This window comes from Carassius carassius, chromosome 21 (assembly GCF_963082965.1).
Source record: "Carassius carassius chromosome 21, fCarCar2.1, whole genome shotgun sequence".
Lineage (NCBI taxonomy): Eukaryota > Metazoa > Chordata > Actinopteri > Cypriniformes > Cyprinidae > Carassius > Carassius carassius.
Genome location: NC_081775.1, coordinates 8144037 through 8171521, shown reverse-complemented (window position 1 = coordinate 8171521; position 27485 = coordinate 8144037). Strand labels below are relative to the sequence as shown.

The 27485-nt window shown below is 39.8% G+C and overlaps 2 long non-coding RNA genes and 1 pseudogene across 2 annotated transcripts; 2 read left to right on the top strand and 1 right to left on the bottom strand.

The window, feature by feature from the left end:
• The first annotated feature begins 874 nt into the window (after positions 1-874).
• LOC132097092 (uncharacterized) lies at positions 875-19849 on the top strand. The gene is made up of 2 exons (XR_009422659.1): positions 875-936; positions 19364-19849. It is a non-coding gene; the product is annotated as an uncharacterized LOC132097092 (long non-coding RNA).
• Positions 6556-9246, top strand: LOC132097091 (uncharacterized). The gene is made up of 3 exons (XR_009422658.1): positions 6556-6668; positions 6867-6995; positions 9135-9246. It is a non-coding gene; the product is annotated as an uncharacterized LOC132097091 (long non-coding RNA).
• Positions 19850-20769: 920 nt separating the features above from the next.
• Positions 20770-26361, bottom strand: LOC132098246 (olfactory receptor 2A12-like; annotated as a pseudogene).
• Positions 26362-27485: the final 1124 nt, after the last annotated feature.

Below are 27485 nucleotides of genomic sequence, written 5' to 3'. Positions count from 1 at the left end.
TTGCTGAGTTGGGGTCACTTCATCTACAGCGATATCATTGACTTGATTGCAAATAAATGCACAGACACTTTTTAACTGAACAGAGATGACATCACTGAATTCAATGATGAACTGCCTTTAACTATCATTTTGCATTATTGACACACTGTTTTCCTAATGAATGTTGTTCAGTTGCTTTGACGCAATGTATTTTGTTTAAAGCGCTATATAAATAAAGGTGACTTGACTTGACTTGACAATTGATCAATCAATTTGTAAAATGTTACTACTAGTATTTATCAACAACAGGCAGGACCGTTATATTTTGTGTGTGGCAAAAAAAATTGTTTCAACACAAAATTATTAAACTGAAATTACATTTTAAATGATTTAAAAGGATTTTAAAAACGTTACAGTTCTTTCTTTATCAGGGTGTGGCCAAAGGTTTCATTGGTGCTTTCTCCTCATTACAAGTTTTCAGATGCTGGACAGTCAGTTCTTCCAAGGCACCAAGCACTGGCACGTGAACAGTCTGCTCCATTGCAACTCACAATGTGTGTACTTTCAACACTAAGACCTAAGGTAATATGTGTTAATGTTTACAGTTTTTTTACTACAATTAAAATGTTCTTTATTGTTCTCAGTGGCGGGCAATGGAATCCCCTTGGTTAAAAAAAAATGACAAAAAGAATCCCCTTGGTTAAACCACCAAGCCCCCTTACCATCCCCTTTATAATAATATGTGTATTATGCAACACACTTGAAGAAGGCAACAAGCGTGATTGATTTTTGGGTTCTTTTGTTTATTCAGCCAGCAGTTTTACAGATTTTGCCACAGTGCCATGCAACACAACATCGCGTGAACTACCACTAACTCTACTCTTTTTTTCTATTTCAGGTCTGCTCTAGGGATTTCCATCTGGTTACCACCACCCACTGGACACCATTCTCCTAGCTGTGAGTATGCAAAATTTATATCCATTTACTGGTACTGAATAATTTAACATAAATAAAACAATTAGTAACTATTGAACAGACATTACAAAGAAAAATTATAATTTATACAAAAATTAATCAATCAATATACATATTATAGATTTCGCCACAATTATGTAAAACTTACCATGCAAATTAAATGTTACAATTCTCTAAATTACTTATAATAATTCAAAAACTAAATAGTGGCGATTGGCCACTCAGAACTTGGTACTGTAACAAGTTGCTCACAAGCGTAATTAAGTTTTCATAATGTTCCGCGCAAAATGGTTCAAGTGCAACTTTTGAAGTTCTTTAAAATGAAGACAACAGAAAATGTAAGCTTTTTTCCCTGATTGTAATTTAAAGGCATTCCCGACATTATGTTATTGTGCTGTATGTGTGACAGATTGGTAGACGATATGTCAAGACTGACATATAGAGCAGTTTTGAACGAATCGTTTGATTTGAATGATTCAATAAATCATTTATTAAAAATGGATTTGCTGCCACCTAAAATGTTAAATACCTCTTGCAGACACATAATAGGTCTAATCAGGATGTAACATGTCGTGCCACAGCAGTCTAACTTCACTTCTAATAAGTGTGAATGGAACCTTGGGTATTTCCTGCTATGATTCAGACAAATAATCTGACAGCTTCATGGAAAAATGAAAGAAAGTGACTTGACAGGACAGACAGAAGAATGAGCTGTATTAATGAGCCTCTGTCACTTTAATTTTCTTTCTCCATCCACCAGTCCATTCCTACAATAAGATCTCTTTTCCCTCCCACTGTTTTTCTTTCCTTCTACCACCGTTCTTATGTTCCAATCTCCCTTTTTGCCTTTGGATTCAGTTCTTACCTGTCTTAAATGAGCAAACCTGCACTGCGAACTTCATGACTTATTTATAGGATGTCAAACGACACTCAAAAGTTTTGCACCCATTTACGGTGTATTGGCATTATTATACAGCACCAGAACAGACACTCTGGGGTTACCACAGGATAAAGAACACAGATGAGCACATTGTGTATGTAGTACTCCTGTAAGTAACAAGACAATGAAGAGAAGAACGCATTTGTGATGGCTTCTCGTCTTTGCATTTACTACGAATGAGCATCACTGGCGTGCGGGCTACTAATGAGATGCGTGCGATGACGTCATCACGCTGGTAGGCTATGCCAAGCGAAAATAATCAATTTATAAATGCATAAAACACTCTTTCTTTTTAAACATAAAGTACAATAAAACATTTAAACCATATTTAAAACAATTTGAAAATTAGCATCACACTAAAGAAATGTACAAACAAAAACTGCCTGTACTCACTATTACACTCTCCCCTACAGGATAAGATGTTGTCCCGACATCTACCAATGCCCTTCTTAATCGAGCTCAATCAATAATGCTTTCTGTTAAACAAATTTCTTTCATTTCTCTTTTCCCTTTTTTTTTTATTTTACACACTCATACCACGGTGATATTTCACATCATTTTTTTTCACATTCTTCAATGGAATCATAACAATTACAATGGCACCAAGACTGAAAGTCCTCTTTTTTTTGTCCATATAAATCAATTGGTGAATGTCATATATTGACAAGAATCTCAAAGTTCAGCAACAATAGTCCATTTGGTGGGATTGTTGTTAGGAACGGACAACAAAAAAAGAATATCTCACTTACGCTAAACAAAAACAGTTATGGGATCACCAATCTAAAGCTTAGAAAAGCTTAACGTGGCTGTGTTCAGAGCCCTAAAACAGTCCATGTTCCCTAAATTTCAGAGCAGTATCTGTTTTGCCGTTCACTTGAGTTCACTATTGATTGTCCATTGTTCATATTATGTTTCCCAGCTCTTCAGTGTGCATATTAGAGAGGCAGTTCATAGCTTATCAAATGTTCCAGTATGTGTGACCACATATCAACAGTCCATATCATTTGCACCCCAAAGGTAATTGGTAGTATAAACAAAACAGTAGGTCACTTAAAGATATGGTAGATCAAAGTTAGTAGCAAAAAGGTGGGGCTTGGTGATAATAAAAGGGTATTGTTGACCAATTGTTTGGGACTCTGAAATCCTGATAATAGTCACCACTCATGCCCTGCACATTGCGACATACTGGTGTCCCAAAGGTGTCGTAAGTGAACTTTTTTGGGGGCCGTCGCATTCTCGTTGTTAACTTGGAACTGTTTTGCTCCCCTGAGTCCATGTTTCTCTGTTCTTTTATTGCAGGTGCTCCTCTCTCGACTAACTCTATTTCTTCAGACTCAATAGTTGATCTGATCTCTTGAGCCTCCTGTCTGTCTCTCGTGTCGCTGACTTGTCTCTCTTCTCTAGGCTCAGTTTCCAATTCATTTTGGGTTAACTGTGGATGTTGTTAACGAGCTAGTTCATGGTTACCTACTGATGATTCACGAAAGTCTGACTCCCTTGATAACACATCTCTATTTGTCCCATGTTGTCCATCAGTCCTTTTGTCTTTTTTTTTTTTTTTGGCATTCCACTCTTAAGCTGTACTCATCTTCCTCGCTTTCACTCTGGCACATACTCTCTGTTCCTTCCAAGCTGACCCCTCTTTTTCCTCTGTTGGTTAGGTGTGGCTTGCTTTTCCTCTGCAATGGCTGGCGGTAAATAATCACATGGTAGAAGTAGATTTCTGTCTAAGAATCTTGACCTTCCTTTCCCCTGCTCAGGTTTGACCTCGTAAACAGGGACATCCTCCATGGCTTGACAGATTACAACGTGAACTTCGTCCTCCCAGTAGTTCCTTAGCTTTCCAGGACCCCCCCCCGTGGAGTGAGATTTTTCACCAGGACTCAGCTTCCAGGATACAGGTCAGCACATCTTACTTTGTGGTCGTAGTTCCGCTTGTTCCTTTCAGCAGACTTTTCTGCATGGTCCCGTGCGATCTCATAAGCCTCTTGCATTCCCTTTGTCCAGCGTTCTACATACTCTTGCTGATTAGTGGTGCCGCGGTCCTGGTCAAGTCCGAACAAAGCATCAACGGGGAGTCTTGGGGACCGACCAAACAACAGGTAAAATGGCGAGAAACCAGTAACCTCACATTTAGTTCAGTTGTATGCGAAGACTAGTTTGTTAAGTGCCTCCTTCCAATTGGATTTCCCTTTCTCCGTCAGAGTCTTGAGCATCTGTAGTATTGTTCGATTTAACCTTTCCACCTGCCCATTTCCTTGGGGATGGTAAGGGGTTATTCTTAATGCTGTTATACCACTGTACTTCCTTAGTTGGTCAAACAACTGGTTCTCAAATTCTCAACCTTGGTCATGGTGTATCCTCGAAGGGAATCCGAACTTGAGGGCAAAATCATTGAACAGTCGCTCAGCCACCGTTTTGCCTGATTTTGATGTGGTAGCATAGGCTTGAACAAATCGAGTAAAGTGATCGATGACGACGAGAATGTACTCATATCCTCCTTTGCACTTATCCAGATGGAAAAAATCAATCGAGACCAGCTAAAACAGGTAAGTTGTCTTGATGCCCTTTAGCGGTGCTCATATCTCCCTAGATGTTTTTTTTTGCTTAATGCACGGACACGCCCTTAGGACATAATGCTCAACTTCCTTTTGCATCTGTGGCCAGAAAAAACGGTCCCTAATAAGGCTTGTTGTCCTATCCTGTTCGACGATCACCTTGATGTCCTTGTCATCACTCTGTGCCTGTCAAATCTCCTCTTTTGACAATGACGTTGGTGATACTTCATCTGTGTCTCTCCCTGCCATTACATCCTTGCATTTGACAGTCATATTGGGACCCAGCTCATCCTGGATTTCAACAGCTTGTATCATTGCTCTGATGCAATTTGATGGAAGCTCCTCTGTGTACTCTTCCATCACAGTCTCTACATCCAACGGTATCCTAGACAACGTGTCTGCATCCACATTCTCTCTTCCTGGCCGATAGCGAATTGTGAAGTGAAAATCCGCTAACTCACCGACCCATCGGCACCCGGTTGCATTGAGTTTTGCAGATGAGAGTACATACTGTAGGTCAAGGGATTATTATCGCTGTACACAGTGAAAGATGGGACATAATACAAATAGTCCCTGAATTTTTCAGTTACAGCCCACTTTAGGGCGAGAAATTCCAACTTCCCACTGTGAAGGTAGTAGTTCTTCTCGGCCGCTGTCAATGTCCTGGAACCGTAAGGAATCACCCTCAACTTTCCACCTTGCCGTTGGTATAGAACAGCCCCCAGGCCTTGATTTGATGCATCCTTATGCAGGATTAATGGTTCAGAGAACTCTGGAAACCCTAACACAGGTGGTCTGACCAAACACTCAATCAATTTCTCCAAGACTTCTTGGTGGTCCATTGTCCATTCAATTTGCTGGTTTGATGGCACCACAGAACCTTTCTTGCTCCTTTCTGGCCTTTTCTTTGCCTTTGCTGGACTTTCCCCATCATTGACTTTGCCCTTCAAAAGGTTATACAGCGGACTGGCAGTTCTTGAAAAATCCTTTACATACCGACGGTAGTAGCTGAGCAAGCCCAAGATCTTACGTAGCTCACCTAAAGTGCTTGGTCGCTTGTCCTTCAAAGCTGTTACAGCAGCCGTGTCGGCTGGGTCCATGCGACTACCCTCTGCAGACACAATTCTGCCCAGGTATCTCACTTCGTTCTTGAACATGTCACATTTCCGTGGCTTTAATTTAATCCCATGGGTACATAATTGTCTCAGTACTCTCCTCACTGCCTCCACTTGGTCATCGAATGACTTTGTGAAGACCAAGACATCGTCCAGATATGGTCTCTCATTCCCTCCAAACATTTCTCCATGAACCGCTGGAATGCTGTTGGAGCATTCATAAGGCCAAAAGGAATGCGAATCCATTCATATATCCCCCAGGGAGTTGTGAATGCTGTTAGTGGCCTGCGCTCTGTGGTCATGAAGCCTTGGTGATATACTTTCCCTTGGTTGAGCAGAGAGAACCAAGAATTGCCTCCCAGGCCATCTAAGACATCCTGCACTCGAGGAATCGGCTGGCGGTCTGGTACTGTCTTCCGACTCAGGTCCCTGTAATGACTTGGTTAGACTTCTCTACCCACCCTTGAGCTATTAAGTCCTGTAGGTAGTCTTTCATTTCCTGGTACAAGGGCCTTGGAACTGAATTGTATGTCCGAGCTACTGGTGTACTATCATTCAAGGAGAGACTCATTTGAAGTCCCTTTGCACAACCAATGTCGTCGTCGGATTTTGAGAAAACCTGGCACTCCTCCCTTAACATCTGCTTTACTTGTTGTTGTTGCCGTGCAGTTAGACGGCTCAAGTCAACTGGTGGGTCCCACAGGCTGTCTTCCTCTGTTTCCTTTGGTGTCTCCTCGACCATAATCTGAGTCACAGATCCTGATCCCCTTGGAGATATCATCATCGCAGGTAAAACTGGTTGCACTATGCCCAGCTCCACTCTACCTCCTAGGATAATATCGTGATCAGTCTCGTTCTGCACGCTCAGAGTGACTGAAGGGCGGCCACCTTTTTTCACCTCCAGCAGAGTGTCAAACAATTCTAGGCCCTCAGGGTGTTGAGGGTTGATGCATGGCTAAAACAGCAACACACTGTCTTGTCTCTGGCATTTTCATCTTGCACTGTATTTGCATGATTGTGTGCCTTGGTATGTTCACAGATCCCTTGTCCGTACACACTGTATACTCGCCAAGATCATCAGCTGTCACCAGATTGATGAAGGTATGCACTTGCCTCTTTTCAGGTTGGGAAAGGCGCTTTCAACAGTTTGATACAACTGCCTGTTAGTCTCTTTGTCCGAATTGTCCATATCTTTTTGTTTCATCACTTGCTCGAATACATTAAATCCAATTATAGGTTTAGGGAGTTGCTGAACTTTTAGAACAAGCATAGGAATGACTAATTCTTTCACTCTTTCAGCAGGCGAGGCCAACCTGAACGTCACCTCAACCCATCCTCCGTACGGCATGTCAGTACCATGGGCCGCCACAAGATGTAGGCATTCGGGTGTTTCTGTGGCTTCAGAAATATCCCTCAGTCTAACTTCCGGTATGTAGCTATCTTTCCACTGCTCATCAATAAAACACACCTGGGAACCTGTGTCCCGTAAGGCTTCTGTCTCATGTCCTTGCAAATAGCAGGCCACCAGGCATTGCCTGCCAACAAGGGAGGTTACTGGGGAGTGCTGATTAACTCAGCATTTGGCTGTTATTATGCTGTCTATCTCATGAGGCACAGGGTATTGCGGTTTGGTTTTGAATTGTTGTGTTGTGTGTCGTGGGGACGTGCTTGTCTCTTGGGTCACTCCCTGTCCCTTTGGAGCAACCCTTCCCCGTTTAACTGGATCTCCCATGAGTTTCTCGTACCCCGTACTCTGCACCCAGCTGCATAATGTTCGCTGCTGCTGCAATAATAGCAATGGGTGCACAGCTCCGTGGTTCCCCTCTGTTGGCAGTGAAAACATTGTCTAGCTTGCTGGCGTTTGGGCTGTTGAAACTGGCGTTGGAATTGCAACATCCGTTCAGTTGGGTATTGTCGTGAGACTGGGTATAGTGACTAACTGGCTGGGGTGGGGGGGCATTTGAAAGTGATGGCGCTGGGGCTGCTGTTGTTGTGTGAAGAGTGTCAAAGCATGGGGTGGCTGTGGTGTTGTATACTGTTGCTGTGAAATAGCACCAAACCGCGGATGTTGTGATTGAAATTGATAATGTTGTTGCTCAGGTGTGACTGAATCCGAACTCTGGGCTTGATGACCTGGCCCCGGGCTCCACTCTGGCGACAACTGGCTGATCTGTGTCATGTTCTGCGGATGGTGGCGTGCCGCGGTCACTGCAAATTCTTCATTGTTAACTGCAAAGCACTGCTGTGATGCAACTAGCGGTTGTTGAATTTGCTCTTTGATCAGCATAATGTCATCGCTTAGTTTTTTTAGCTGAGACATTAAATCAAGTTTTGACTGTTTAGGCTGGCATTTCTGTTCAGGGACGGGCTCCTCCAGCTGGGGGGCATGAACAACAGCTTGACGTTCTGTTTTCCGCTTGTTCTGCCTCTCAGACTCATGAGAGCATGCAACATTTAATTTTTCCAGCAATACTTCGTCGGAAATCGCAGCGTCAGAAAGATACGGCTGTAAGTCGCTCTGAACATGGTTCTTTTGCAAGCCCGTTAAAACTGAATGCAGAAACATGTTATGCGCTAAAACAGGGTCATACTTCAGCCCAGATTCATCTTCTTGTGAGGTAAACAGAATTTTTTGTCTCAGGTCAAGAGCACGTATTTTGGGGGGTCTCTTTGCTGCACTGGCCCTTGGTGGTCAATTGTTTGTATAATTCAGTTGCATTTTTTTCTTGATAATGAGAACGGAGAATGCGTCTCAGAGTAGGAAGAGTTAAGCCAGCTTTCCCTTCAAGATAGCTACGCAGCTGAAGCCCAGGTGTAATGGATCTGATTACTGCATCTATGATTTCCTGTTCAGGATACCCCTTGTCCAGCCCACTCTCAATTTGACGAGCAAGACTAGAGAATGATAATCGGTCCTTTTGGCCTGGTTCACCGATCAAGCCTGAGATTTTAAACTCTTTATGCCAAATGACTGGCGCGCTGTGTCTCTGGGGCAGTTGTGAATGGTCTGTACGCCTCCCATCTGATGTTGCCTGCGCCCCTGATGTGCTGTTTGCCACAGCAGTATTAATGTGCATGGCCTGAAATGACTCAGTTACAGTACTAGTTTCCCTCACTGGTCTCTTTGCCGTGTTTATGTCTCTCCCAACGTGTCCTGGCTCCACCCATTTTTCTGTATTGTCAGCAGTGGCCGCTGTGAGTTCACTTATTTTCTCTTGAATACACAATAACTCCGCCATACCACTATCCTCTAGTTCTTCCAGCTCACTCCTCAATAAATGACTGCTGATACTTTAAGAGTGAGAGGTGGGTCACATCTTTCACTGATGTGATGTGTAAAAAGGAGCAGAATTCTATTAATTTCTCTCTTGATAGTGTGCATAACTTTTCTCCTATTTCCTCCTTAAGACTCTGAAGCGCATCCATTCTTGTTTTGTTTTCTCCGCAGTATTTAGCAGTGTTGAAAGTGCTGGTTATCTCACTGACCTGGGTGCCGTCGCTTCTGAACTCACTGTCTCAAGCGCACGCACCACTAAATCAGCCTTGTCTCTCCACTTCACTCCGCAGCCTCACTGCTGTACGTCTGGGTAAGAGATGAATGTGACTGGGTCGTTCTCGCTGATGAAGGAGTCAGTCCACCCAACAATCATCCCAGCGGTGCCTCCAAAAATTGTAGTACTCCTGTAAGTAACAACACAATGAAGAGAAGAACGCATTTGTGATGGCTTCTCCTCTTTGCATTTACTACAAATGAGCATCACTGGCGTGCGGGCTACTAATGAGATGCGTGTGATGACGTCATCACGCTGGTAGGCTATGCCAAGCGAAAATAATCAATTTATAAATGCACAAAACACTCTTTCTTTTTAAACATAAAGTACAATAAAACATTTAAACCATATTTAAAACATTAGCATCACACTAAAGAAATGTACAAACACAAACTGCCTGTACTCACTATTACATGTACACATTTTTATCACTGACATTAAATATGTTTTAGTGCAAGACATGAACATGACTTCATTAGTATCCTGGATAACCTCACGTAAGCACAGTCTGTATCATTTGAGATATTTAATCATCATTCTGTTTTGAACTCCTTTGCTGGGAGGAAGGAAACAGTAATGGAAGCTTCATGTATTCAACCATCACCAATCCTTACAACTGCTTCCCTTTCTGACCCACCTGAGTAATTAGATCACATCTGTCATTTAGTGTACTTCTGTTAGAGAAATATTACACTGCAACAATAAATAGAATACTAAATGGATCCCCTGAAATGCACTCAAATGTACAGGTCCTTCTCAAAAAATTAGCATATTGTGATAAAGTTCATTATTTTCCATAATGTAATGATAAAAATTAAACTTTCATAAATTTTAGATTCATTGCACACCAACTGAAATATTTCAGGTCTTTTATTGTTTTAATACTGATGATTTTGGCATACAGCTCATGAAAACCCAAAATTCCTATCTCAAAAAATTAGCATATCATGAAAAGGTTCTCTAAACAAGCTATTAACCTAATCATCTGAATCAACTAATTAACTCTAAACACCTGCAAAAGATTCCTGAGGCTTTTAAAAACTCCCAGCCTGGTTCATTGCTCAAAACCGCAATCATGGGTAAGACTGCTGACCAGAAGGCCATCATTGACACCCTCAAGCAAGAGGGTAAGACACAGAAAGAAATTTCTGAACGAATAGGCTGTTCCCAGAGTGCTGTATCAAGGCACCTCAGTGGGAAGTCTGTGGGAAGGAAAAAGTGTGGCAAAAAACGCTGCACAACGAGAAGAGGTGACCGGACCCTGAGGAAGATTGTGGAGAAGGACTGATTCCAGACCTTGGGGGACCTGCGGAAGCAGTGGACTGAGTCTGGAGTAGAAACATCCAGAGCCACCGTGCACAGGCGTGTGCAGGAAATGGGCTACAGGTGCCGCATTCCCCAGGTCAAGCCACATTTGAACCAGAAACAGCGGCAGAAGCGCCTGACCTGGGCTACAGAGAAGCAGCACTGGACTTTTGGACAAATTTTGCATGTCATTCAGAAATCAAGGTGCCAGAGTCTGGAGGAAGACTGAGGAGAAGGAAATGCCAAAATACCTGAAGTCCAGTGTCAAGTACCCACAGTCAGTGATGGTCTGGGGTGCCATGTCAGCTGCTGGTGTTGGTCCACTGTGTTTTATCAAGGGCAGGGTCAATGCAGCTATCTATCAGGAGATTTTGTAGCACTTCATGCTTCCATCTGCTGAAAAGCTTTATGGAGATGAAGATTTCGTTTTTCAGCATGACCTGGTACCTGCTCACAGTGCCAAAACCACTGGTAAATGGTTTACTGACCATGGTATTACTGTGCTCAATTGGCCTGCCAACTCTCCTGACCTGAACCCCATAGAGAATCTGTGGGATATTGTAAAGAGAAAGTTGAGAGACGCAAGACCCAACACTCTGGATGAGCTTAAGGCCGCTATCAAAGCATCCTGGGCCTCCATAACACCTGAGCAGTGCCACAGGCTGATTGCCTCCATGCCACGCCGCATTGAAGCAGTCATTTCTGCAAAAGGATTCCCGACCAAGTATTGAGTGCATAACTGAACATAATTATTTGAAGGTTGACTTTTTTTGTATTAAAAACTCTTTTCTTTTATTGGTCGGATGAAATATGCTAATTTTTTGAGACAGGCATTTTGGGTTTTCATGAGCTGTATGCCAAAATCATCAGTATTAAAACAATAAAAGACCTGAAATATTTCAGTTGGTGTGCAATGAATCTAAAATATATGAAAGTTTAATTTTTATCATTACATTATGGAAAATAATGAACTTTATCACAATATGCAAATTTTTTGAGAAGGACCTGTATTTAATTGGAGCTGAGATCCAGCACCTGCTCTAACCTAAAGCAATTACAACGAATAGCATGAATGTTGCATAAATACATAAATAAATTCATATGATTATGGAAGCTGAGAACTGATGTGTTCAGAGAGAAGTAAAATATTTTCTAATCTCTGAAATGTTCTGCAGAAGTACTAAATTTATAATGCGAGCTTGCACCATGTCCACTAGGGCTGTGAATCTTTGGCAAGGCAGCGATTCGATTCGATTACGATTCATAGGTTTTCGATTCGATTCAAGAACGATTTTTGCAAATTTAGAACGACTCGATTCGATTCACAATTAAATTCGATTCGATTTGATTATAACGATTCGATTCTGCATTCTTTAAGTGCATTCACGGGATTATTTAAATGCTTCTACTAAATTCTTTAAATGCTTAGTCAGGTGGCAAATTACAGTAGCATTTATGGTTAGAGAGCCATAGGTTAGAAAAAAATGCGACATGGCATACGTAAAAATGTATGTAAGCCAAGTTTTTAAAAAAGAGCTTAAAGAGTATTATGTATAAGCTAACATTTTGTCACACCAGGGGCGTAGCCATAATTTCAGAAGTGACAGAAATGTCAAATACAATCATTTCATGTATGTAGCCTATATAATAATAATAATTATTATTATTATTATTATGATTATTATTATTATTTTTTTTTTTTTTTACAAGGAATTATCTTCTTTTCTAATTACTTTTAATTAGCTGTAATAAATCAAATACACTGCTGGACAATAATCAATCATTTGTAATCGATATTTTTTTCCTAATGGCAATTTTATGATTGTTTTATATACTAGGCTACATTTAATTAGCAATTATTTAAATTTTCTGCACAGAATAAGGTAGAAAATATACTTTATAGTTTCTGTACTGTAATAAATGTCAATTAGCACTGCATCATTCATAAATTGTTTGTGGGTTTTTTTTAGTTTCATCAGTTCATTCTGCTTTTATTCAGTTTAGCTGCAGATATATCCTGGCACGTCTATGAGAGCGAGATCGCTTTTCTTTCAGTGTGAAAACGTCTTCATCTCTATTTAACTTTTCCTCTCCATCAGCGAATGATTCTGAGAGAAAACGCTCCAGATGTCTGTTTGCTAATGAAACAAACGCTACTTTCATGCATCTGATTATCAGATAAATCTCGCGCTCTTATAAAGGTTGTTGTTAATGCTGTGGTTAATTTTAAAAGTTTCCTTCGTATATTCGGTTCATCCGCATTGTTTAAAAACTGGCCTGTAGAAGGAAGGAAGTCATGACAGATGCCTCCAATTTGGGTTGAGGAAGTCTGTACAAGTGCAAACTGGCTTTCAGCTCCTGGTAAAACCTGGAGCAGGCTTACACATCAACTGCCTTGGGTTGATGGCAGACAGGTCAGGGAAGTTGGATGCTCAGTCCTCCTGATTCGGCTGCTATCGGCTGTCAGCTATCGTTTGTTCTTCAACTGCTCTTTTGTTTATCAAGGTGTCCTCCTTAATCAGCAGTTGCTTCCAGGTCCTACCCTTGGTGCCTTATTGCTAGGAGCACTTCTACTGTTTCAGCAGTACATGTTCAGTATCAGCAGTAACATACGTTGTATGTTTCTCCAGGAGAGACTCCTACCAGAATAGCTTTGGGTACTATTGCAATGATAAGGTGACGTGGGGTGAAAGTTTGTTTTACTGAATAAAGTTTGCTGATGCAGTGATGCATCCTATGATGCATATGTGGTGTAGATAAATGAGAATAACCAAGGTATGGTGAAGTTGTAACATATATGTGGTGTTTTTTTGTCATGTGCCATAAAGCTGACAGATGAGAAATCTCTCTGCTGGTCACAGGAACTAGGAATGGCTGGAATGGAGTGCAGGTGATATAGTGCCATTGCTATAAACCATATACAAGAACACACACACACACACACACACACACACTAGGTTGACCAGACTTCCTGGTTTCCTGTTGCTGAAAAATAACCTGTATGTGTAGAAAACAGTCACAGGTCATATTAATATTTTATATGCAGTTATGAGAGAGGGAGAAAAGTTATATTAGGCGAGTTCGACTTGAAGCAGCGCTGCACAGAATGATCACTGTATGACATCAAAGTACCGTGAGAGTGATTCGAATGCATTGGATCCGTGTGCTCTCTTATCGCTCTCGCGGTACTTTAATGTCATACAGTGATCCTTCTGTGCAGCGCTGCTTCAAGTCAAACGTGCCTAACAACTTCAACTGGCAGGCTGTAAAATTGTGTCATATATCACCTTGTCTGTACGATTTTCAGATAAACTCAGTCATGACGTGTGCGCGGACATACGATCTTCCAACCATCCAAATTTGCACTGTGTACGCCCGCCTTAAGCTGCACTTTTAAAGCAAGTGGCACACCCCTATTAGCCTGTTAATTTTCCAGTTAGCCCCAAACTCTTCCCAACCTTCATGAGGAGTTAAAGTGCCCCTATTATGGATTAAGGTTCATATTTTGGTTTTGGGAGTCCCCAACAACAGGTTGACATGCATGCAAGGTCAAAAAACACTTTCATTTCATTGTCCTTTTTTCCACAACGACTCCCAAACAATTTTTCCAAAACCCTCCCACCAACATATTGCTCTATTCTTTATCAGAACTTCAAGTAATAACAACAACAAACATTCACTATTAATTGACACCTTTTTAGACAATTGCAAGCGAACAGATATTGCTGTTAGCCGGTTAGAAGGAGACCTACTGCACGGAGCGAACACAACTAAATACTTATTTGCATGCTACAGTACATGGTACATGACTGACAGCAAGAGTTTTTTAAAAGAATTACTCCACTTTTAGAATAAAAATTTCCTGATAATTTACTCGCATGTAATCAAGATGTTCATGTCTCTCTTTCTTCAGTTGCTCCCTCCTTGCATGTTTACTTTGTAAACAATGGGTTGGTGCTTCTGCAGCGATGTAGGATAATTTTGCAGTTGGAGGAGAAAATGAGTTCCGAGTTTTTCAACATTCCCTAACTGTACCCTAACGGATTTCCCCTCACAGTGCAGAGCACAATGTCTTCTTCAAAGCCATCTGCTATGGTGTTTGATGGAGGGGATGTTCAAGATTTACCGGGTCTGGACGTGCAACAAGTGGGCCGGCATAAATATGCTAATGTTTCAGTTTGACGTCACCTTGAAACAGCTTAAAGGCTTGTTTGAGATGAGCGAAATCTGCGCAGAACCGATCACCGGTGATCACCACGACATGCATGCCGGTTACAAAAGTGTCTGAGTTACGTCCGCCTTGCTCTGATGTCATGCTTACGTGCAGTGTTTGGAATAACGGCGTTTAAAAGAACGGCGTTAGGTAATGACGTTATTTTTTCAGTAACGGGGTAATCTAACTAATTACTTTTCCCGTCGTTACAACGCTGTTAACATTACTGAACGTTAAATACGGTGCGTTACTATATGCATTGATTTAATATGCAATTCGAACGCACCCCTGGCTCACACAGCGAGTGAACAGGTGGGTTAATAACGAGATAAGCGATTATGATTGGCTAAGGCAGAGTCATGTGTTTCATGGTAGCCAATCAGAGCCAGTGTTTTTACACACACGCGCCAGCGGCGCCAAACACACACAGTCACACACACGCAACAGCTACACAGAGATTCGCAGCAGCAGGAGAAATGGCGAGTCAGGAGCAATCCGATGAAAAGTTGGCATTTTCAAGCTGGAGATATAAGCACTACTTCAAATTCATTGTAGTCAAAGGCAAGAACGTGCATGTAATGTGTACATGTAATGTGTGACACACGCATCTACAAAGCTAGTGGCCAAAAACACTTTTCTTACAAAGAGTGCAGGATAAAACTCTTGCTGTCTGTTGACGTGCAATAAATATCGAAAACAAATTCTTTGACATGTAGCAACTTTTTTTTTTTTTTCTACAGTAACGCAAATAGTTACTTTCCCTGGTAACGAGTTACTTTTATTATAGAGTAATTAAGTTACTAACTCTTAAGTTACTTTTTGGAACAAGTAGTGAGTAACTATAACTAATTACTTTTTTAAAGTAACGTTCCCAACAGTGCTTACGTGTGCCAAAAAACTCTTGTGACGGCGAGGCGGCTGTGTCGGATTGAGCAGTCGAGCGCAGTTGCTCTCCACCGACTGCGCTGATCAAAAGCATGATGGTAAACGACTGACTGATGACACAGCTTCATGCTCATTAGCTGAGAATGTCAACTGATAAATTTTCTCTTTATTCTAAGAATTAGTTAGCCATTTATTTATTTATATTTACATGCGAACTAAACAAAAACAAAACACGCTTAGTGAAGTTAAGAATTAGGACATGCGTTCATTTTATTAATTTTTTTTTTAAAGGAGCAATGCAAAGGTTCTGAAATTTCTAACCGTTACTGATACCAGTGGCCGTTAGAGGAACTGCAGCCAGTCTCATGCTCGTTCTCAGTGCGCACGCTCTTTTTTTTTTTAACTTACGAGGAGTGTCCGTGGGTGTCTGAATTGTGCTGGAGGCTGGTCGCTTCTTTCCATCCGCAGAGTCCATTTGAAAACACTACAGTCCTCCACACACAATTGAGCCTACAGGCTGATAGAGGCATCCGTGGTGGACAGTCGAGATGTCGTTCTTTTTTTTACATCATGGTTGGCTTATACATGTACAAATGAAAACTCTATCTTAAAGATTTTTTTTTAAGTAAAAACCTCCACATAGCTCCTTTAATTATAATTCTTCCTTGTTGTAACTTTCACTTTATTCTATTGTATGTTTGTGTGAATTAATAAATCAATCCATTAAAAATATACATGCACACATACGTATCTAAATGGACTGTTTAGCCATTATGCCTCATTTGCACTGTATTTATCAGTGGGACAATATTCATACAATACTACAACCTAGAAATAATTTGCAGGTCTCAGCAGCACGAATTATGTGCCCAGCTACATCTGATTCAAATATTATGTTAATTAAAAGTGAGTGGTGGTTTCAAACATTACAGTGCTGCTCTCGCACTCAGGGGCGAAAATCTCATCTAAATGTTGGGGGGGACAATAAACATAACATTTCTCATGAGCAAGTTTTGAAGGGGACACCAATAAAACAGGCTAAATTGTACTTAAGAATATGGGTACAGAGAGGAAAGCCTTACTATTGCATGGAGACCGTTCCATTATCCTTCTTCTCAAAGTTTCTTTCTGGTTCAATGAAAAAGCTGACTAAATTGACGAAAACATTCTTCAAAACTATTTTTTTTTTTTGCAATGTTTTTGAAGTTGTTTACACAATCAAGCCACCAAAATACAATGGAATGTGAACTTAACTTCAACTTTTATTTATTTAAATAGCACATTTAATAGCAATGCTGTTGCTTCACAGTTATAATTAAAACATGCATATATAAAAACATTTTCCATGCCTAGCAAAATGAAGGCATACACACTCTTAGACATACACCCTCACACAACTGTATAGTGAGATCTGTATAGACGTGAAAGACGGGAAAAAACAAACAAAAATAATAATAATTTATTACATCAATGACTGATTTGTTCAAAAAGTGGATTCACTCAGTTAGGAAACACCTCCTCAGTGTGTTTCTCAAAGACACAATTAGTGCTGTTACTGCTGTAGCGTAGTTTTCAACATCTTTCGTTGGTGAAATAGAGCTAAAACAGTCAATATGGTGCCTAAAATGCACTTAATATTAACTTCTTGTTTATTAAATTTTTATAAAAATCTAAATCACATGTGTTATACTAATATCTGGAGAACAACTGCACTCTTAGTATGATGTTATATTAGATTAACTATATTAAATGAAATAAACTGACCAGTGGCGGCTCGTGAATTTTAAAATAGAGGAGGCAAACTAATTGTATTGGTCTGGGGATCCCTGCCAATTGTTATAATTATTATTATTATTTGCTTAACCACTTTAAAATGGTTTTTTGGCAGCTTTTAGTCAGAAACCATAAAGAAAATATATTCAATATCGTTGCTCATTATAAATACTTGGTAAATTATCAGCCCAGCCACTCCGGGAGACGTTCAAACCATAGACTGTATAAAAACAGGTTCAAACTAATAGCACGTAATTTATGTCTCTATGATGGTTGGTTGATATTCCAGAAGGGAGGCTAGCCTCCTCTAAGATGTTACTTTTCTCAGCACTCCTCAGCGCTGAAAGTGAACACTCGATGCTGATTGGTTCCCCTGGCCTCCCCCTCCCCTTCTCTTTCACTTAGCGGTTTTAATTACATCAGCAGATTCGGCACATTCGCGATAGAAAAGCGGAGCTTTCGTGTGATGGTATTACAACTGTGAAATTACAAACAAAAATATATACATTCTGAGACATGAACTGAAATGAATAATGTATTTTAATATTAAATCTTCCTCATTTTCACCTCAAAATTTGGGGGAACTGTGCCTCCCCTGCCTCACCCGACGAGCCGCCACTGAAACCAACTAAATCATAGTTAACGCGGGAAAATCTAAATGCGCACCCGCACTAATCTAATCTAACGTACAAGACTTGTATATGCGTACACTATTGGTGTGTGTAAGATGTTATTAAACAAGCTAGGTAAACGTCTGTATAAAACGCCTGTTATAATCGCTAACAGCGCAGACTACATCGGTGACAAAAGTAAATTGGTACACAATAATATTTTTTGGACAAGACTTATTAATGACTCAGCATCATCTATATTAAAGAGAAAATAATCACGTCATCCGATGTTTAATGTGAATAAAGTAAACTTGACTTATGGAGTTCCACAACAATTGTTTTCTCGCACCTGACTTTGTGTGTGTGTGTGTGTGTCGGTGGTGGTGAGGTAAAAGGGGAGCAGGCAGTGGACCAAAGCACTGTGAGGCAAAGCAGGGGGAACTCGAGATGTTTAAAACTTCTTTTGTTGTTGCTCAGTTTGCATTTGTATTGTTTTATTACTTACACAATTAGTTTAACTATATATCATTATATTATTTACAATACACATATTTCAATTATATTTTAGGGGGGGACAACCCTCAGATGCGGGGTTCCGGACCCCCCCGACCCCCCCGCGATTTCCGCCTATGCTCACACTGACTCTTATTCTGTCTGAAAGAATGAAAAGACCGCGCTGAAGCTGGAGCGATTCAACCAATCAGATGAAAGCAGCGTTTCAGTTCCGACCACAAGTGCGAATGAAATATTGAAGCCATAAACCGAAATGATCAAAACGTAGACGGACCAACTGTCTTGTCCATGTTCTCTCACTTGAATCCTCTTCTTGAGCATTGAGTCTCTTGACATTCTGCAAGCCCCGCATTGTTCACGCAGTGATTGACGTGGCGCGAGGGGGGCGGAGACGTGATCAGCTCAGAATGCATTTTCAGTGTGCACATTGAACTTTGCTACATTCATTGCGGGACATTGAATGAAAATGCAATCGTAAGTGTCTTGACTGTGAGTGTTAATGCAATTAAGAAAAATAGCATTTGAATGATAATTTTGCCACAGTTTTTGCTTGAACATGTTAAATATATCATATCTAATCATTTCTGTAATACATTTTCATTTTAATTTATAAAACGTTAAAATTAGTATTGATTTTACATATTAAAACTAGTGTGTGAAATGGCAAATGAAAATTATGTAATTTAATTTTAATTTTCATTTTGCACCAAACGTTGCACAAATGTATTGGAAAATGTAAATACAGAAATGCATTGCCATTTTACATATTGCATTGTCATTTTGCATATTACATTCCAAATTGAATATTGCTACCCATATGCTTCCATAGGCGGCAGTATAATATTGTAAGTAAAATAGTAGAGAGATAAAGAGTTCTGTTATTGCTGTTAGACATGAGTTGTCAGGTGGTTTTCATGTAATAAAATCTCCATTGTATGGTGTCAGCTCTTGCCATGGTCCTTTTCATCTGCAACACCGCACAGACCCAGAGCTTTAGACACTTTGACCAGCTCTTTGTCTGCTTTGGAGGTCAGCAGAAGGGAAGGCTGTCTACAAACAGAGTGGTTGGCCCTCTGGTTAATGGATGCCTTCACCTTGGCGTACCAGACAAAAGGCGAGCCATGCCTCCACTCAGAGTGTTGTGTCCACCTTGGAGATTGTATCCTTCTGTGTGTTGGGTATGAACAGGTCATTTGCGCGAGGACTGGCTCAGTGAACCTAGTTCTGGCTTTGACACTTTAACTTTGACTGAAAGTGAACGTCTTGGTTGTGTTGTGTTATGTTTTTTTTTTGTGTTTTTTTTTTTTAAGTGAACATTGTAATAATGAAAAATTACAAGTTTTACTCAATTTAAATCATGATTTAATAATTATTTGTAAAATAGTAAACTTAGTTTGATGTGTTGACTAACATTAAAGCACATGTAAAGTACTTGACTAATTTAAACTAGTGTGCTATTTGGTATTACATTTCAATTGAATATGTTATGTAGAATAATGTATTTTAGTGGTTAAAAAAGCAATAACATATTCAGTTGAACTAAATTCATTATATATACATTTATATAATACGAAGTGTAAAAAAAAAAATAATAATAATACATTTGGTTTGCACCAAGTAAATTAAACATTAAAATGTACTGCAAAAGTAAAACTTTCATGAATCATGATAGATTTCAGTATGTTCTTGATAGAAATATTTCACATTATGCATTTTGTTAAGAAAGTGATGTTTTATTGTGCAGCACTGTCTCAGAGGCCTGTGCATCAAGCAGATTTTGTGGCTGAAGTCAGGGGCTGCTCTTTGCTAGCGTTCTGGTAGGTGGTCATTTACTCCTTGAACTTATGAACCCCAGTCTGACACTTCCTTCAGTCCAGATGCTTAGCCAAAGCAAGTGAATTTAAATGAATTTGAACAAATAGGCTACTCAGCCAGTGAGCAGTTTCATCCGTGCCGAAGTACAGTAAATAAATATTTTACAAGCTTTGCACTTTGGAGACCAAGTGTCTATTGATTTTCACCAGAGACAGATAAAGGAGAAAAGAAGTAAAACTTAGAATAAGGCTGCTGGGAAATGGACTAACATGGAGATGTACATTATTTAAAGTATGTTTGAAAGCAACCAGCAAGCAAAATTAGTAAATAATGGTATATAGAACTTGTATAATTAGTGAAATTATTACTGAAAAACCATGCATTTTAAAAAATACCACAAAAGGAAGCATCACAGAAAGCCTCCAAGTTAACATTATAAATAATCTTAGCACTTCACAGACTTATGTTCTACATTAATAATGTATATTCAGAGGATGAACTGACAGTCTCTGGATTAACAAAGAACGAATCCGGCTTTAAATCTCTTTAGTTTTCAATGAGTAGAGGATGGGATTCATGCAGGGTTGAAGGAGGGATGACAAAGACAAGCACACTGTTCTTGCATTTGGGTTTATAACAATTCCAAAAAGTCAAAGATTGAAGATAATAAAAATTGGAAACAAGAAAATGGCCACTAATATGAGGTGATCAGTGCACGTGGCCAGAGCCTTATAACTGCTCTGAGTATTTTTCATTCTGAATACAGCAATCAGTATACCCATGTAAGTCAAGAAAATCAAAATCAAAGGTACAGCACTGAAGAATGTAGATGAAGTAGTGGCCAAATTCCACTGGGTTGTAATATCGCTCGCTACAGGAGAGTCTTAAAATGGGAGAAAAATCACAAAAATAGCTGTTGACCTTAAGAGAGCCACAAAATGACAGGGTTGAGATGAATAAAGGACTGTACAGTGATCTAACAGAATTAAAGAACCAAACTTCACAGATTATATAGGCCATTCTGATGTTTGTGTTTATAGACTTCTGTTTCAAAGGGAAACAGCTTGAAATGAACCTGTCATAAGAGAGAATACATAAAGAAAGTGATTCAAGTGATACAAAATTATAGTAAATGAACATTTGCACAAGGAACAGTTTAAATGGCACAAAATTGTCTAGAACAATGTAAATCTTTATCATGCCAGGCACAAGAGAGGTGCTGAGAATAAGATCAACCAAAGCCAGACTACCAACGGCCATGAACTTTGGGGCATGCAGTCCATGGTCATAGAAAATGATGGTGATCAGAAAGACATTGCAAATGATTGTGATCACATAAATCACAGTGAGGAACATGACATAGACATTACTGTAAGGCATTGAACTCAGGGCAACAATGTAAAACCCTGCAGGCTGAATGATGGGATCGCTGGTGTTCTGCATGCCTGTCCTTTTTTTACGTCCCAGCTTCCTTGCAGCGTGCTTCACTTTCAGTGAATAAACCAGAAACCTGTGAGAAACCGTCACAAACAGTATGTGATTTAACATTTGTGTTATTTGAGTACATATATCCTTATGAAATTCAACCAGCAATGTAGCAATATACACTAAATATGCTACATTGATTATTCTTAACTCCATACATGCAATGATGATGGGGTTTGCAGCATGGGCGCAGATAGGATTTTTAACTGGGGGGGACCAAGCTGTCCAGCAGTCAAATGTTTTCAGTCTAGAAAAACCAGCTCAACCATGGATAATAGTACAGGTGCATCTCAAAAAATTAGAATATCATAGAAAAGGTCTTAATTTTTTTGTAATTTAATTTAAAAAAGCAAACTTTCTTATTTTATTTTATATTACATTCATTGCACACAAACTATTATTTCAAGAGTTTTTTTGTTTTAATTCTGATGGTTACAACTTACAGCTTAGGAAAATAAAAAAATCAGTATCTCAGAAAATGTGAATATTCCATTTTGAGCTTGATAAGTTTGATTAATTTGAAGTATAAATACAGGGTACCTCCTGGGATAGTTTAGAATGTGCAACAGTAGTCTAGAAGACGATCATTGACACCCTCCACAAGGAGGGTAAGCCACAGAGGGTCATTGCTGAAAGGGCTGGGTGTTCACAGAGTGCTGTATCAAAATATATTCATAGAACGTTGACTGGAAGGAAAAAGTGTGGTATGAAAAGGTGCACAAGCAACAGGGATGACCAGAGCCTTGTGAAGATTGGCTGAATCTGCTTTTTCTGACAGAGTCAGCACATCAAGAGTCACCTCACTCAGACGTCTTCAGGAAATGGGCTACAGCTGTCACTAGAACCAAGCCACTACTGAACCAGAAAAATAACGTTGGAAGCATTTCACCTGGGGTAAGGGGAAAAATAACTGTACTGTTGCTCAGTGATGCACAGTCCTCTTTTCAGATGAAAGTAAATTTTGCATTTCATTTGGAAATCAAGGTCTGGAGTCCTGAGAAAGACTGGAGAGGCACAGAATCCAAAGTCCAGTGTGAAGTTTCTGAAGTCAGTGATGATTTGAGTGCCGTGACGTCTGCTGGTGTTCGTCCACGTCCAAAGTCAATGCAGCCATCTACCAGGAGATTTTGGAGCACTTTATGCTTCCATCTGCTGACAAGCTTTATGGAGATGTTGATTTCATTTTGCAGCAGGACTTTAGCACCTGCCCACAGTGCCAAAACCACTTGCAAGTGGTTTGCTGACCACAATAATACTGTGCTTGATTGGCCAGCCAACTCACCTGACCTGAACCTCACAGAGAATCTATGGGGTATTGTGAAGAGGAAGACAAGTAACATCTGAAAAACAATACAGAGTGGAGAATCTGAAGGGCGCTATCAAAGCAACCTGGACTTTAATAATGTCTCAGCAGTGCCACAGGCTTATCGCCTTCATGCCACGCCATTTTTGAGATACTGAATTTTTTTATTTTTCTAAACTGCAGAATTAAAAACAAAAAAACTCTTGAAATATTTCAGTTTGTGTGCAATGAATCTAGAATATAAGAAAGTTTGCTTTTTCTTGAATTAAATTTAAATTTGAATTGAATTTTTTGAGATGCACCTGTATGATCACTATGGTTACTGCTACAGGCACAAATGAGGCAGCTACCAGCTCCTCGTAGGACCCCGGGGTCAGGAGTCATAGCAATACACACACAGAGAACGTAAACGTCAGTGGCAGCACCATCTTCGTGTGTTTGACAACAGAACAGCAGGAAGGTGGGTACAAAGTAATGGTTAGATTACTATTGTGCTTCAGCCTGCGTCTGCCCTGACCTGATTCTTTAGAACCAAAACAAACACACCCATACCCCAACAGGACCTGCTATGGTGGCCGAGAGAGCTAAACATGCTGCAAATGACAAAAATACCTGCAAATTATGAAACATCTTCATCAATTTGACAACACGTGCTGCAAATACTCACAATACAAACAAATAAAGAAATGTGCTGCAAAAACAGACCACATCGGAAATATTTAAGGGAACCGTAAAGTAGGGGTGCTCCGATAACGATCAGCCAATCGTTAATGCGCATCTCGTCAGTAAAGCCGGTTCTCTAATCAGCGGGAAATTCCATCAGGTGCGTGATTTCACATAAAGCAGCTGTTACTACACAGAGCTGTTGTTAACTGACTAGCTGCGCAAAGAAACGCTGAAAATGAACGTGGATTTGCGCATCTTCTCAGTTAACAATGGCTCTGGCTTAACATGGCTGGGACATAATTTATCAATTGTTTATGCAATGTTTTTTTTGTTGTTGTTGCTGCTTTTTTGTGGATATTATTAGCCTAAATAAGCTGAATAAATACACAATTACTGTAACTACGAAAGGTTATGTAAGCTGGTTTAGGCTACTTTCTTGTACAACTTACCTTACAAAAACTAACCATAGCCTGTGGTTTTACTTGAAAATTAATTAATTTATAAATACATTTATTATATAAAAAAAGCAAACAAAATGGTTACTGTAATCATGCACAAATGAACCATGGATTTACTACTCTTACCATAGTTTAACCATGGTATTTGTACAACTGTGGTTATACAAATGGTAATCAATACGCAAAAAAAACAATACGTTTTGTTGGGGTAATTTTGTTTGTGTTGAGTATTTGCAGCTCGTTTCTGTATTTGTTTGTGTTGTGAGCATTTGAAGCTTGTTTTTGTATTTCTTTGTGTTGCGAGTATTTGCAGCACGTGTGCTGTCAAACTGATGAAGATGTTTTCTTAATTTGCTGTTGCTTTTTCTATTTGAATGTGTTTTGTGAAGTTGAGCTCTCTCGGCCACCGTGCCTCGCCCCTATTTTGAAATCTTCACCCCACACGTACATACGCAACCATGGCAACGACGATGAAGATGACACACAAGCATATTCAAACAAAAGCCAGCATAAGTTGTGTGAAACAAAGCAAAATTAACGTTACTCACCTATCAAAAAGAAACAAAACCTCGGCGTCCGATTCGAGCCCTTCCCACTCCTTGAGTTTCTCTCCATAGACATCATGTTTCTCTCCACTGTTGGAAACCTGCTCCAATATTTTCTCTGATATTTTCCTCTTTTTTTTTCTCTCTGCCATTTCTCTCAATCTACAGTCGGTCTGTTAAAAATGCTTATTTGGATAAAAGAGTCTGCTAAATGACTAAATGTAAATGTAATGTAATATGTGTCCTGTGCACTCAAATTGAGTGCTCTCTTCTTGCTATCAGGACAAGACACGCCCCCTTACCGCTGATTGGCTACAAGTGTGTTTTGGGAAAAGCGTGTTTCAAAAATCGCTTAGTACACGTTTAAGGAATGGCGGGCAGGTTCGCCACTACTTATACTAATGTACATAGCGGAAACTCTGATTAAACCTCTATTTACCAATAGAGCCTTTCATTGAGACAGTAAGGGGGACGGCTCGGGTTACTATGAATCTGGGGGGGTAATGTCCCCCCCGTCCCTAGTGCCATCTGCCCGCCTGACAGAGGGTAAACATAAAAGTATTCTCCCTTTTACAAGCGACAGTTGTTAATCATAATTTTATTTGAGCTTCACAAACCCATTAGCTATTTCAGAACCATGTTAAGAGTCACAGTTGCTTAGAAACAATTTACACAAGTCAAGCATGAAAAGAGAAGCTTAGAACTAACCACTGTTTACACTTTCCACTTTATGCAGTACAGTACTTTTTACTCTAACCACAGAAAGACACTAAATAGTGAAGGTTTGTCACATATGGACATATACAGCGAACAAATGAACATGTAAATTACAGTATGGCTGAGTCCCTGTAAACAATATACGCAAGAGAGAGAGTGTGTGTGTGTGTGTGTGTGTGCCCACACCTGTTAGGATGGTTTATGAGAACACAAATTTGTGTAATGATATGGGTATGACAAAGGTGTTACAAGTTCAAGGTGATTTATGAAGACACTTCCTGTGTTGTCCCTCTACTTCTAAAGGCTGTAAAAACTGTTGTGCCTCCTTCACTAATGACCACTGGTGACTTGAATTATAACAAAAGTGAAATTTAAAACAAAACTGATTTACTGGAATTTCAGATAGTTTTACAGGGATGATGAAATCACTTTAGCAGCACACACACATACTCAGTTCACTTCTTCTCATGCTCTCAATCCAGGAAAACATTATGGGCAATGCATTCTTAAAAGGAACAGCCCAATAAATTACTATATAATAGGTTTACGGGTAGGGTTGGTACCCAGTATATACCCAGTATATGTTGTGTCCCATGGGGAATTACAAAGGCGGACTTCCACTTGTCCCCCTTCCATATCCAGATGATGTTTTATGTGCTTTGCAGGTCCAGATTTCTGAAGATGGTGGCTACATGAAGAATTTCCAAGGAGGCTGGGACAATGGGAATTGGATAATGGTATTACACAATGATATTTTTGAGTGGTCAGTAGTCAATGTAAGGCCATGATTGAACAGTGGATGTGATGGGAGAGTCTGGTGTATCCAGGAGTGCCCAGACATTTTTTCAGCCATGCTGATGCTCGGTGGATAAGCACTCTTACTTACCTGCCCAAGCAGAAGGTATGGCTCTCAACGAAGACATCAGGCTTCTCCAGCTCTGGTGCCAAGTACATTGTTCTATTTCCCATTAAAGAACAAGTCAACCCAGTCACCTGTAAGTTGAAAAAGAGTCCCCTGTTGCCTGCTCCTCCACTGAAAACCCTAATAAGTTGACTGAACTAAATTGATTAAGTAAACTCGTTGCCTCAATTTAATTGGGTAATGGAGTCTCCCAAAACGTACATATTTAAGTTTATTTAACTTGACGGTTTTGTAGACTGTACTTAAATCACTCAGAGGTTTAAATGTTGATATTTGATTCATTTGAAGTCACCATTGTGGTGGAAAGTGTTTGGTTTAGTTGGGATCTTGGTCCAGTTACTTCTTGTGTTAGCTTGTATCTTGCTGCTGCATCGGTGAATTTTAAAACGCTGTTTTTGTGGTGAAGAAAGACAAAATTAAATGAGCTCAGGTGTTATCAGATGTTTTTTATTGATGAGAAAGTCATCACATAATAAGTATTTGAGATCAGAAAATAAGTTTTGTTTGATATTTTTAACAGGCACCAAGAGCAAAATACTTATTTTGAAGATGGACAAAATGAATGTTTGAAATAATTTGAGTAAAAGGATCAAGTACTCACACACACACAGACTTCTAGATTTAGCATATGCATCACAACAACGGTGACAAACAAAAGAGCTCCAAAGCACAAACTCATCCTTATTTTCCAGCCTGAAAAAAACTATCTGGCTCGGCTCGGTGTTCATCTTCAGTTCTCTCTTCACAGCAGTTCAGTCAGTGTACTGTTTGAGTACATTAATTACTCCGGGATATTGGTTTGTTTGAACTCAGAGGGAGTGTCAGTCACATTAAAAAAGTTAACAGCTTAAGTCATTTGTGGATTAATGTGTATTAGAGATGCGAACCGTTTAAAACGATTCAGTTCGATTTGGTGAACTGAATGATTCGTTCGCGAACCGGATATCCAGACTGCTTTGATTTGAACTCTCTCTCACAACAGACACGGAAGAGAAGACAATGCTGAATAAAGTCGTCGTTTTTGCTTTTTTTGGACCAAAATGTATTTTCGATGCTTCAAAAAATTCTAACTGACCCTCTGATGTCACATGGACTACTTTGATGATGTTTTTCTTACCTTTCTGGACATGGACAGTATACCGTACACACAGCTTCA